This window comes from Macaca thibetana, chromosome 13 (genome assembly GCF_024542745.1).
Source record: "Macaca thibetana thibetana isolate TM-01 chromosome 13, ASM2454274v1, whole genome shotgun sequence".
NCBI classification, from domain to species: Eukaryota; Metazoa; Chordata; class Mammalia; order Primates; family Cercopithecidae; genus Macaca; species Macaca thibetana.
The window spans coordinates 51462571-51474830 of record NC_065590.1 but is presented as its reverse complement, the minus strand read 5'-3'; the positions used below and the strand labels follow the sequence as shown (position 1 = coordinate 51474830).

General features: G+C 41.4%; 2 pseudogenes; both read right to left on the bottom strand.

Annotated features, from left to right (window-relative positions):
* Positions 1 to 561: 561 nt before the first annotated feature.
* LOC126934502 (uncharacterized) lies at positions 562 to 660 on the bottom strand (annotated as a pseudogene).
* Positions 661 to 5688: 5028 nt separating this feature from the next.
* Positions 5689 to 5787, bottom strand: LOC126934512 (uncharacterized; annotated as a pseudogene).
* Positions 5788 to 12260: the final 6473 nt, after the last annotated feature.

Here is a 12260-nt window from a genome sequence, read left to right as displayed (position 1 = left end):
AATTAAGGAAATTCGTTTCGGTTGCAATATTCACTGCTATAGCATATTGGTGGCTTTTTCTGAATCAATGTTAGCCTACATTTGCTTATAAAAATTTTCAGGTTTCCATTTTAGTGGTATTGCTTGAGGAAAAAAATCCAGAAAATTCTGATGCCAGCTATTCTACACAGTTCCATCTACTGAAAAATATAAAGTGGATCAAAGTTTATATGTTACAAAATCTTAATGCATGGAAATCTTGAATATTTCTTGTTTTTCATAACATCCAATTTAACACACATAAGCCAAAGATTCCAAGTATACAAAGGTAGGAAAAAGAGAACAGGAAGGGCAGACGGGGCTGTGGCAACTACAGTTTTGGGCAGTTTGGTAACACCGCTTCTTCTGCTGCTGCTTTAATAAGGTATATTTGACAAACTTGAATTGTATATATTTAAGGTCTACAACTTGATGTTTTGATACATGTGTGCATTGTGGAATAATCACCACAATCAAGCTAATTAACCATCATCTGACATAGTTATGTTTTTGTGTGTGTACATGATGAGAACACTTCAGATAAAATATATGGACTGCTTTGCAAATTTTCATGACATCCTTGTGCAAGGGCCTTGCTAATCTTCTCTGCATTGTTCCTATTTTATTTTATTTATTTATTTATTTATTTTAAATTTTATTTTATTTTTGAGACAAGGTCTTGCTTTGTCGCCCAGGCTGGAGTGCAGTGGCGTGATCTTGGCTCACTGCAACCTCTTCCTCCTGTGTTCAAGCGATTCTCCTGCCTCGGTCTCCTGAGTAGCTGGGATCACACGCACGCACCACGATGCCCAACTAATTTTTGTATTTTTAGTAGAGACGGGGTTTTGCCATGTTGGCCAGGCTAGTCTTGAACTCCTGACCTCAGGTGGTCCGCCTGCCTCGGCCTCCCAAAGTGCTGGGATTACAGGCGTGAGCCGTGGCGCCCAGCTTAGAATTCATGTTCTTGACCACTATGTGTATCTTATTAATAAAACCGAGGAAGCTAGCACAGTATAAACCAATCTTACCCATATATAAATGCAGTTTTCTAACTAGAGATATTAAAGAATTAAATGTAATACATAAGCAGAAAATGCATAAAAAAGAATTAAATGTAAAATCTCAAATAATAAAAAGAAGGAGAAACTATAAGTGAATATTCAGTCAATCTCAGGCTGAGAGAAAACTCTGTGAGAATACAGTTGTGCACTCCCCAGCTGCATCACTCACTTTAGCATATGCCCCCGACTTTAGCTGTGGCAGGAACCAGTTAAAAAAGGAAGTTGGCACTGTGTGCGTTTTTTTCTCAGGAATCACTCCTGGCTTGTCTGACTGTTTGAACTCTCTTTGCATTGCCTTCTCTGTCAGAACGATTAACTTTGAATTAGAGCTTTCTCTTTTTATTTATTTATTGCCCTGTCTGAATTTGGCATCCTGACCCTGGACTATTGGTCTCGGCATTACTGACCCAGAAACTCCATAGGAAACTGACCTGGTAATGATTCTCTTGGCCCCATTCACCACAGCCTCAGGCCCACTTCCAGCCCAGGGACTCAGGGCCCCCCATCTGCCTGAGGCGGGAGTATGTGGTCAAAAAAAGAATAGAAAACACACATCCAAGCAAACATAGGAAAAGATGGACAGGCTTGACTAAACGGTAAAGTGTAAAATGACTATTCTTCAAGATAACATACAATTCTATGATTCTATACACACATATGTCCATGCATGCATATGATAATTGACTTCTCAACTGCTAGTACTATTTGCTCAATACTACTCATTTTTCCATAAATTTATGTTTTGAAAAATGTCAAACTTACAGGAAACTTTAAATAATAGTACAATGAGGCAAGGTGCAGTTGTTCACACCTGTAATCCCAGCACTTTAGGAGGCCCAGGTGGGAGGATAACTTGAGCTCAGGTGTTTGAGACCAGCCTAGACAACATAAGGAGACTGTCTCTACAAAAAATACAAAAATTAGCTGGGTGTGGTGGCAAATACCTATAGTCCCAGGTACTCGGGAGGCTGAGGGGGGAGGATTGCTTGAGCCCAGGAGGTTGAGACTGCAGTGAGCCATCATTGTGGCACTGCACTCTAGCCTGGGTGACTGCAAGACCCTGTCTCAAAAAAAATAAAAATTAAATTAAATTAAAATTAAAAAGAAGAAGAAGAAAAATAAATAGTACAATAGACACCTTTACATTCTTTACCAAGATTCAGCAATCAAGAATTGACTTTTCCCATCGGATTTTAATATTTATTGTTTCTTCCCAAAAATTAATGTGTATTTTGCATCTTGTCACAGGCCATATTTCAGGGGTGCCATAACCACTCCTAGTTTTTTTTTGTTTTTTTTTTATAAAGACTCAGAAGGCTCAATATCAGGTTATATTCATGGCTAAGACTTACTACAGCAAAAAGTAGACAGCAAAAATTGCAGAAAGAAGATAGGCATTGGGTAAAATCCAGAGAGGTCAGATACACACTTTCAAGTTTTTTCCAACCAGAGCCACACAAGACATGCTTTCCTTCTAGCAGAATCTCTCTACCCAATGCAAGTCTCAGGGCCCAAGGCTTTTATGGAGGTCTGGTCACATGGGTACATTCTGCTACATGACCATCCTTGACAACTGAAACTCAGGGCTCTAGTAATGAAACCTGGCATGCATGATCAGTCTTGATGTCTGCACAAAGCAATTCTGACAAGCTAGTAGGACATGGTTCATTGCTTTAGGTGCATACAACAAAATCATCAACATTAGCATAAAGAGCCTTCCAAGGGCCACATACCTAGGGTTGACCAACAGTCAATCATGGGTCCAGGTTTCCTTGGAGATATGCAAGGACAGAGCAACCAGAATTGCTGTGTAAACCTCTCATATGATACCTTTGGTTTGTTACATTCCTGCCATTTGAATTGCCTTTTCCAGAAGCCTAGTTCAAATTCCACATTCTCTCCAGCACCTGCCCAAGGCCCTTCCTGGAGAAGCTACTTCCTAAACATATGCTCAGTGAAGGAACCTTGAGTGATGTCTTCACAGACCTATTCAACCCAGGGATCTCTTCCTTTTCAGTGAATTTTCCCCTTATTTTATAATTAGTCATATAATGCCTAGGAATAGCTCTTGTGTTATTATCTGATATTGTCATTTAATTTTTCAAGTTTATATTTTCTCCTTAACCACAGGCTAAACAACAATCATCTTTTAGGTCACTTTGTATATATTTTGCTGCTCCTAGAACAAAATATAACACTTAATAAATACTTATTGATGCTAATTGATAACTGGTTCAAAAACTACCCTCCTACAACTTAGTCTTTAATATATAAATAATAAAGAGCTGGGCACGGTGCCTCACACCTGTAATCCCAGCACTTTGGGAGGCTGAGGCGGGAGGATTGCTTGAGGCCAGTAATTTGAGACCTGCCTGGGCAACACGGTGAAACCCTGTCTCTACTAAAAATACAACAATTAGCCGGGCATGGTGGTGGGTGCCTATAATCCCAGCTACTTGAGGGACTGAGGCAGGAGGATCACTTGAGCCTTGGAAGTTGAGGTTGCAGTAAGCTGAGATCATGCCACTGCACTCCAGCCTGGGTAACGAAGTGAGACTCAGTCTCAAAAAACAAAACAAAACAAAAAAAGGGATAAAGAAAATGAGGCTGTTTTAACCCACCTAACATCTAGGTTTGACCATTGGGTGAAAGGAGTCATTGCAACAGTGGTGGTCTACTAAGTTGATTTATTGCTGCAAGAGAAGCCTGTACATCAGGTACTTCTCCATGCTCAAGTCCCTCGCTTGGGCAGTTCTACAAGCCATCAGGAGAGTGCTTGTAACTAATTAGAATGATGCCTCTCAATCTGTAGCATGCACTGGGAGCACCTGGAGGGCTTGTAGGACACAGATTTCTGGCCCAGCTCCCAGAGTTTCTGATTCAGTAGGTCTGGGGTGGGGCCAAATAACTTGCATTTTTAACAAGCTCCCAAGTGATACTGATTCTGCTGATCCCATACCATACTTTGAGTCGCAAGGTCCTAGTATATCATTCACACACACTCAACAGTGTATGTTTTCAGTACTCTAAGTGCAATTCTTAGCGATCGGCTAGGCCGTAGTAGAATTTTGACTTTATCACACACTGTTCCACCTTTATATGTCTTGTCTACTTACACACAGCCACTATTTTTCATCTAAGAATAGTAATTTTTTTTTTTTTTGCTATAATGGCACTCCTCTTCAGAATATATTCAATGATGGAATTTCATGCCAGAAAATTGTTGTGTATCAATTATTATAACAGTTTCTGTTATAAAGAATTAAAATTGCAAAGGATACCATCTGTCCATTTTAAAATCCACACTGCTATAAATTAGTCATCATAATGTAATGGTCAAGTATCATACCACAATTTACTATTGTCTGATAGTGTTCTTGAAACTGGTTCTCTTTGTTCCTCTTTGAAGCTTTTTTTTTTTTTTTTTTTTTTTTTGAGACAGATTTCGCTCTTTTGCCCAGGTTGAGAGTTAAGTGGTGTGATCTTGGCTCGCCTGCAACCTCCACCCCCTGGGTTCAAGAGATTCTTCTGCCTGCAATCATGCCCATCTAATTTTTGTATTTTTGGTAGAGACAGCATTTCGCCATGTTGGCCAGACTGGTCTTGAACTCCTGATCTCAGGTGATCTGCCCGCCTTGGCCTCCCAAATTGCTGGGATTACAGTTGTGAGCCACCATGCCCAGCCTCTTAAAAGCTTTTTAATAACTGAGAGAAATGGAAAAATCATGGTGTCCACATTACATGTGGTCACTACTTGACCTGGCACTTTATATGTGACAGACACTATGTGGAGTGAGCTATTACCAGCAATCTGTTCATGCTACCCTCCAGTAGGCACAGCACACAGGCTATGTTCCAACTAGGCCATAGGTCTCCTCAAGAGCTAAACACTACATATGGCATTTGTTGAATCATTTTACTGTCCCCAAGACAGAGATATATTTATCAGGGGCATCATTCACCTGGAAAATCTCTGAGCTTCTTACCTATAGGTGGTGATTAAATGTGTAAACAAGCTGCTTTTCCTAGTCCCAAATTCACCCGATTATAATTAAGGAAATTCATTTTGGTTGCAATATTCACTACTATAGCATATTGGCGGCTTTTTCTGAATCAATGTTAGCCTACATTTGCTTATAAAAATCTTCAGGTTTCCATTTTAGTGGTATCGCTTGAGGAAAAAAATCCAGAAAATTCTGATGCCAGCTTTTCTACATGGTTCCATCTACTGAAAAATATAAAGTGGATCAAAGTTTATAAACTACTAAATCTTAATGCATAGAAGCTTGAATATTTCTTGTTTTTCATAACATCCAATTTAACACACATAGGCGAAAGATCCCAAGTATAGAAAGGCAGGAAAAAGAGAACAGGAAGGGCAGACGGGGCTGTGGCAACTACAGTTTTGGGCAGTTTGGTAACACCGCTTCTGCTGCTGCTGCTTTAATAAGGTATAATTGACAAATTTGAATTGTATATATTTAAGGTGTACAACTTGATGTTTTGATACATGTGTGCATTGTGAAATAATCACCACAATCAAGCTAATTAACCATCATCTGACATAGTTATGTTTTTGTGTGTGTACGTGATGAGAACACTTCAGATAAAATATATGGACTGCTTTGCAAATTTTCATGACATCCTTGTGCAAGGGCCTTGGTAATCGTCTCTGCATTGTTCCTATTTTATTTGTTTATTTCAGACAAGGTCTCACTTTGTCACCCAGCCTGGAGTGCAGTAGTGCAATCTTGGCTCACTGCAACCTCTTCCTCCTGGGTTCAAGTGATTCTCCTGCCTCAGTCTCCCAAGTAGCTGGGATAACAGGTGCACACCACCACACCCAGCTAATTTTGTATTTTTAGTAGAAACAGGGTTTCACCATGTTGGCCAGGCTGGTCTCAAACTCCTGACCTCAGGTGATCTACCCGCCTCAGCCTCCCACAGTGCCGGGATTACAGTCGTGAGCCACCACATCCGGCCTGTTCCAATTTTAGTATATGTGCTTCCAAAGCAAACACCTTACCCTTCTTCTCACAACAGTACTCCCCAACCCACAAAACATAAGGTCAGCAACCCAGATTTAGACCGAACCTCAACTTCCTGGCCAGAGGAATTATGCAAGGATTATTATTAGGGCAGGTGACACAAGTTGAGAAAATCCAAGTTCTTCCCCAGCAGGTACTCGAGGGGCCCTTTGACTCTGGGGTCACGGAGCCAGATGAAGTGAAGCCAGAGGGGCTTGCACACCTCATGAAAAGGCCTAGCAGAAATAGAAGAGAATGAGGCCAAAACCCAGAGAAATAGACCTGTGAGGATATACACACAAAGCAGAGGGACAGAGAAAAAGAGAATGAGAAGACCTTTCAATGTCCTTGAGTCCCGGGGTTCAGAGTAGCTACGGTCAGGGCCTTCCCTATTCTCCCCAGGAACATGAACCACTAAATGTTGTTTTTGCTTAAATTATTTTGAGTAAAATTTCTGCTCCTTGACTAATAGTAAGGCTTATTACATTTTATCTGTTTCTGAGTAATGGCAACTATTTTTAAAATCAATCTTACTCCCACACCTAGGAGGAAAAAAAATACTGTCAGATATGAAATTAGGTTTAAACATTAATAGCTAAAGGTGTCTGAGATTTTTGTCTGGAATTCGCTAGTAAAAATGCTATTTTGAAGTGTATGTGTGTAAATTAATCCACACCCTGGGGACAATTATTTAACATTTTTAACACCCAGGTCAGGAGTCTACACCTGAGGCGGAGTGAATAACCAGACATCTAAGGGCCTTAATCTGTTGGCCACCCTCCAAAGGAGGCAGGTGTAGAACTTTAGATATCTCACTTTCTGAACCTGCACCATAAGCGATGTTGCATTTTTTCATAGTGAAATGAGCAGTATTCAAGATATACTGCCAGATGCCTAGCAGCCTTTTTTTTTTTTTTTTTTTTTTTTTTTTTTTTTTTTTTTTTTTTTTTTTTTGAGATAGAGCCTTGCTCTGTCATCCAGGCTGGAGTGTAGTGGTGTGATCTCGGCTCACTGCAACCTCCGCCTCCTGGGTTCAAGCGATTCTTGTGCCTCAGCCTCCTGAGTAGCTGGGATTACAGGCACACACCACCATGCCCAGCTAATTTTTATATTTTAGTAGAGACGGGGTTTCACTATGTTGGGCAGACTGGTCTCAAACTCATGACAAGTGATCCGCCCGTCTCGGCCTCCTAAAGTGCTGGGATTACAGACATGACCCACCACACCTGGCCTAACAGCGTTTTAAGTAGCATCAAGGTCTAGAACTTGTTTACTTCCATGTTACCCTTCCTAATACTGGATTCTTTCACCTGAAGTGACTGGAAGGTTAGCTTGTCTTCTGTGAGAATAAAGTTGCTTTGACATCCAAGCGAATCTTCCATGCAAGGTATTTGTTAGAGTGCCAAGAAACGGGTATGGACTTCACTGACTTTATAGGAATCATTTGTACGACTGCTTTCTTTTGGCCTGTTTGTTAATACTGGTGTGTGGAAAATTTAGATCTGAGATTAGTTTTCATTATAATAAATCATAATAACAATGTTGTAGAAGAGGAAGCATGACTCCCTCCTATCTCTAATCTCTGAAAGTATTTTTACTATAGGAAATGGACAGTCCCTGAATGGACAAATTGGCTTAGGTCAAGTCTTAAGGGTGAGAGAAGCTGCTCAATGACCTCTTATGACCTAGATTCTCAAACACTCCCTGGGTTTTCATCCAGTCTGGTTTCCTATTCTTCCTTCTAGACTGACCCTTCTATGAGCTCTTCTTCTTGGTTCTAATCCAGTTAAGTTCCTGGAATTAGAGGCCATGTTTGCTTGCAGCCCACCTCTGGTTTTAGACTTAGGCCAACTCACAGCCACATTTGAATGCCACATAGCTCTATTCCTCCCCTATACTCCTAGGCCTGTTTCATTTTGCTTAAAGAAAGTGTTTATTTCTCATTTGCATGTGCAAAGTCTTTATTATTGTACATATTACTTGCAACTATCTGTCCGAAATTAGAGTATCTTGTACTTTAACATAAAGACAGAATGACAGAATTTTTTAAAGAGAGTAAAAGCACATTCCACGTATGTAAGTGAAGTTTTAAAAAGTCTTTAATTCAAAATAACATTTCACCATGTAATTTCTTAAGTTTCAGCCATAGGTATGTGTTCTTGAAGTACAGACCCTTTTTTTTTTTTTTTTTTTTTTTGAGAGGGAGTTTTGCTCTTGTTGCACAGGCTGGAGTGTAATGGCATGATCTCAGCTCACTGCAACCTCTGCCTTCCGGGTTCAAGCGATTCTCCTGCCTCAGCCTCCCAAGTAGCTGGGATTATGGGCATGCCCCACCACACCCAGTTAATTTTTTGTATTTTTAGTAGAGACAGGGGTTTACCATGTTGGCCAGGCTGGTCTCGAACTCCAGACCTCAGGTGATCCACCCACCTTGGCCTCCCAAAGTATTGGGATTACAGGCATGAGCCATTGTGCCCAGCTGAGACTTTTCTTTTTAAGAGGCAAGCTAGTTTATTGATATAGTAGTTCCTGTCTAATTCTTAGACACTCAATTTAAGAGATTGAAAAGAATGGAAAGATAGTTCCAGCCCCATCAGGAAAACTATATTTGTGAGAAGCTAAAAATGGGTTCATTTTTATTATTGGCCTGAAGAAAAAATACACAAGGAACCAACAAGGAATTAAACTAAGCTGCCCCCAAAGGAATGGAGAAGAGGGTTTGATTTTAGCAGAGACCTGTGTCCCACTTACAAACGATGTGTGGATGAAGAAATGCCTACATGGGGTATATAGCCACCGGTGCGGTGGCTCACACCTGTAATTCCAACACTTTGAGAGGCCGAGGTGGGTGGATCACAAGGTCAGGAGTTCGAGACCAGCCTGTCTAACATGGTGAAACCCTGTATCTACTAAAAAATACAAAAATTAGCCAGGCATGGTGGCGGGCGCCTGTAATCCTAGCTACTTAGGGGGCTGAGATGAGAGAATTGCTTAAACCTGGGAGGTGGAGGTTGTAGTGAGCCAAGATCGCCCCACTGCACTCCAGCCTGAGCAAGAGAGCAAGACTCCGTCTCAAAAAAAAAAAAAAAAAAGTCTACATGGGATCCCAAAGTGAGTGGACGCTAGGCATTGTGGCTTGGGAGCACTGGGAGAGTTGCCCAAGCTTGGTATGGAGAGAGTGGAACCACCTGCTTTCAAATGACCATGAAGTGGCAACAATGGCCTGAAGACCAGGGTTCTTCCCTGAATATTCTGGAGTGTGTAAACTTCCCTTTCACCATTCCATCATTACTCCAAGATTGTGGTAATATGTATTGCACATCTGTGTTATGGAGTAAGTTCACACCTATCACAAGTAAATACACAATTTTTAAAATCTAGATTAAGCTATTTACAATATATCTAAACCAATAATGACTACTTGAGGATATTCTCTTTAAATAATATTCATTACAGAAGGCTGAGTCTACATGAGGCAGATGCGCACTTTGCCTACTATATCAGCATTTCCTAAGCAGCCTGCTTGGTGCTAGCTCACAGATATTGACTGCCCTCGGTCCTTGAGACAGTTGGTTGCTTTGGGTGATTATCTTCAGCTGTAAGCAGCCTCTTCCTCTTGCCCCAGTGAAACCGCCTTTGCAAAATTATGACTGAGACAGTGAAAGAGGTCCAACTTAAACGACTCCATCTTGCCTCTAACCTCCAAGCTGTGCTTGTTCATTCCTGGATACAGGCTGAATTAACTTTGAGAGGAACTTAGTTTATCTTTTAAAACAAAGATGATAGTAGCCTTTTCCCAGGACAAACTTCCTTCTTGCCTGGGGATTGTACTACTAACATTAGCCACAAAATTTAAAATTATGGTTTAGGAGTCACGTAGCTGGAGGCTACAAGATTCTGACCCTCCCTAAACTGCTCCTAAGATCAGTGCTTGAGGTGTTTTGCAGACTCTACCCTGGATGGATCTACCAGCACCACCCGGATCGAGAAACCGGCCATCTGATCTTGTGACTCCCCCCACCCAAGAACTGACTCAGCACAAGAAGACAGGGACGCCCCATGATTTCACCTACGACCCAACCAATAAGCACTCCCCAACTCACTGCCCCTCCCCTCCCACCAAACTGTCTTGAAAAACTTTGATCCCCAAATGTTCCGGGAGACTGATTTGAGTAATAGTAAAACTCCAGTCTCCTGCTCAGCTGGCTCTGCATTAATTATTCTTTCTGTATTGTGATTCCCCTATCTCGAGAAATCTCTGCTCTGTCTAGGCAGCAGGATAAGGTGAACCCATTGGGTGGTTACAAATTGGGTAAAGTCAACCCACTGGGCAGTTACACCAGTGTGCTATACAACTACTGTATTATCATTTCTGTGTGTGCCGTTTGTGTTGGAAGCACTGGTTCATATATCTGTAACAGTTTAGTGCAAGAGGCAAAATGTTCCTTTAGCTGCATCTCTCCTACTGACAAAACAAATTTAAACAGTAACTGCCTGCATTCAAGAAATACTTTATCAGATGTAAGCACAGAGCCAGAGTTAAAGCAAGATTTAGCCTAGGAGACTCAGAGACTTGGTACAGTTTCTGGATAGCTCTTCTATTCAGAAGTAAAGATGTTAGATACATTTTTGGAAACAGTTTTGTTCTAGTTCTACAGTCATAGGAAAGTGGAGACTAATGGCTGAACAGAACTAAAATTCAGAAACAGCAGAAATAAAATTTAAGAATTGAGTTCAACCATTCTTTCCTCACAGGGAGGTCAAACCTACCATAGGGTATCTGATTCACTCAGGGATTCTATCTGAAGTTCAAGTTCTTTCATTCATTCATCTGAAGTGTCCCGATTCAAGAGGGTCAGGCTTTCTGTACTTTCTGTTCCCCTGCAATTTGCGAGCCAGCAGTACTAGGGCAGTGATTTTTTTTTTTTTTTTTTTTTTTTTTTTTTTTTTTTTTTTTTTCTGGCTGCATGCACATTGAAAGTACTTAGAGATTTTTTTCCCCCTAACAATCTGTGCCTGGGTCTTACCCTAAACCAGTGATTCTGAAATGTGGTTCCCAGACCAGCAGCCTCAGCACTGCCTGGTAACTTACTAGAAACGTGGATGTTGGCCCCCACCCCAGCTCTACTGAATCAGAAATTCTGAGGTTGGTGCCCAGCAACCAGGTGATTTTGATGCAACCTAAATTTAAGAACACTTGACCTAGACTAATTAAATCAGAATCTCTAAAGTGAAGCCTGAGAAAATGATCATTTCAAGTGATTCTAATGTACAGCCAGAGTTGAGACCATAGCCTTGGACAAGTGGAAAGCCCTGGGAACTCAGTAGAATTCCTGGTCTGTCAAGTCTCCATTTTTTTTTTTTTTTTTTTTTTTTTGAGACGGAGTCTTGCTCTGTGGCCCAGGCTGGAGTGCAGTGGCGCAATCTTGGCTCACTGCGAGCTCCGCCTCCCAGGTTCACGCCATTCTCCTGCCTCAGCCTCCCGAGTAGCTGGGACTACAGGCGCCCGCCACCTCGCCCGGCTAGTTTTTTGTATTTTTTTTTAGTAGAGACGGGGTTTCACCGTGTTCGCCAGGATGGTCTCGATCTCCTGACCGCGTGATCCGCCCGTCTCGGCCTCCCAAAGTGCTGGGATTACAGGCTTGAGCCACCGCGCCCGGCCTAAGTCTCCATTTTTCACATCAGACCACGCTCCTCACTTCCTGATGCAGGTCCCTTTCCAGGTAAGATTATCAGTAACTCTTTCAGCAGAATTTAGAGTTGACTCCTGAATTTATTTCTGGCCTTGGGCAGATTTCACGTGTTACATCCTTGCCTAAACTGATTACTCACTTGTAAACACCTGTGGAAGTGAACTGCCAGGTTCCACAGCATTTGTTCTCTAAAGCCTTGTAAGAAATGAGAGATGCATTACAAAAGGAAAGTAGAAGGAATGAGGGCTCTTACATTTTAGAGCACAAGTTCTCAATCTTCGCTGTATATTAGAATCACCTTTTAAAAACTCCCATTACAGACCATATACCAGACCAATTAAATACAATATTGTGGGATAGGGTCCAGAAATCAATATTTCTTAAAGCTCCTGAGGTGAGTAAAATTGGCCAAGAATTTCACTCTAGCAGGAGAAACTTGACTAAGAGGTTGGTCTTGAACA